Source organism: Anneissia japonica, unplaced genomic scaffold, assembly GCF_011630105.1.
Source record: "Anneissia japonica isolate Jap-2015-1 unplaced genomic scaffold, ASM1163010v1 scaffold287708_len1499824_cov190, whole genome shotgun sequence".
In the NCBI taxonomy this organism is placed as follows: Eukaryota; Metazoa; Echinodermata; class Crinoidea; order Comatulida; family Comatulidae; genus Anneissia; species Anneissia japonica.
The window spans coordinates 69,403-71,451 of record NW_022752295.1 but is presented as its reverse complement, the minus strand read 5'-3'; positions in this window follow the sequence as shown (position 1 = coordinate 71,451).

Sequence of the window (2,049 nt, the reverse complement as noted above, 5' to 3'; positions counted from 1 at the left end):
GCACTGACTGCACTGTCCATACCTACGCCACTGGACCTAAGTATTATTAGTGGTTACATAACGTTTGCTATGCACTGTATCATGCGCTATAGAAGTGGAAGATCATAATGTATTGGAAATATACCTCTCTCTCTCTCTAGTCTGGTAGAGTATACAGTACAATCAGTTTAAAAGTGTAATGTATAGGATAGTGTGGATTTAAGCATTTTTGTAATGGTAATGTTCAAAATAAGTGTCAAGGAAAGTAAGTATGATTGTTGGAAAAATGGTCAACATTTTATTTTGAATTCTCATCCTGACCTTCGCCTGGGCGCAGTGGGCGAAGGTCTGGATCCGCGTCTAGTTAGCATGAATTTTGTAAGCCAGGACCCATAGTATTTTGTTACGTTTCTTCACAGAGTGGCCCCACATGGATCCGCCACTTTAATGTGCTAATAGTTAATATAGCTTTTAACGATGCGAAGCGAAGAGGAAGTCCCCCAATTTGGTGATTAAATCGGCAATGCCGAGAAAAATTAAAGCAACAAATTGAAAAGCTTAAAAAAGAAAGTGCATGTTTTACTAGAGTGCACGAGAAGCACACACACAAGAGAAAAGCGACCATTATTTTTTGTTCACGGTAAACAAAGGGGGGGGGGGGTGGCTAGCCACCCTATTTACCCCCCCCCCAGATCCGCCACTAATTGGGGTTTTGTATTTAAAAAAAGTAAACTATATTTGTAATTGAATTATATAATTTTGTAATTGTATTTGTAGATTTACGATTTAGGCCTATATTTGTAAATGGGAGCAACTTTAATTGTGTAATTGTTAATCACCATAGAAATTTAAATTATTTTTACGTATGTAGGTGTGTCAGAAGGTGCACAAAGGAATGGTGTTTAGTGTGAGACAGGGACAGGGGTTTGTTTTCAACAAATATATGGAGCGCCAATGGAGTTTCGAAACGCTAAATTTAATATAACTAGGCCTAATTATCATTGGTTTATCATACTTTTTTTATTTATGTTTTGTTGTCTTTTTACTAAGTAACAGCATAGGCTACTTAAAAGCAAATAAATTGAATACTATTATTACTAAATTAAATTTCAATTAATATTATGGTATTTATATAGGTTATTTTCTATTTTGTTGCATTCCTAGTAACATTTCACTCTTTTATCGGACGGGGTTTTTTCGTTTTGTTATCGATTCTACGCTTCCTACTACATAACAAATATTTATAAAAATCAAACTTTTTATCAGGAAAAACCAGCCAACTCGTTATTTAAATTACTGTAACATTAGTTTATTAACAATTATTTTTATATTAGTATCAAAGTTATTATTGTTACTATATTACTGTATCACTTGGTGCTATTTTTCTTTTTTTACAGAAACAACGCAGATGTTATACGAAGTTGATCGAGTTTGAGATACGTTGTTTTATTGTTTGTTGCGATATATATATATATATATATATATATTGATATAATTTTTATTATTCTGCTTGAATCAAATAAAGCTTTATAGAATAAGTATAGTCAATAGATTAGTTTCGCATACATTTTTTTTCTTGTCTGTTACGTTTCCATTTACCATATGTTCTGATCATGTTTATAATAATATTGTAAAGGAAATATGTATTTTCATATTTATATTTTCCATATCAAATTATCAATAAATTTATAATTGCATGCTGTACATTTTAAAAGCCGTTTCATGTTTCTTTTATAAGCCCGAGAAAATCACTCAACTTTCTAGGCCTATTCTTTAGTTGCATAACTACAATTGTGGAAAGAAACGCTTCCACAAATTGATTCCCATGGTAAGGTGAAGCTGACACAAGGTTTGTGATTTCTTGTTTGTTTTATTTCCATTTTCGTGTGTTCACGTGACCTACTTCATGAAACCAGTAACTTCGAATCGTCTGCGCTGGCTGCTGATCATGTTTATAAAATACAAAAATGAATGGATAGTAAAATATATATTTGTTAGGCCTATATGATTTTATGTGTAATGTAAATAAATATGTATAAATTATATATAATATTATATTATGTATAAATA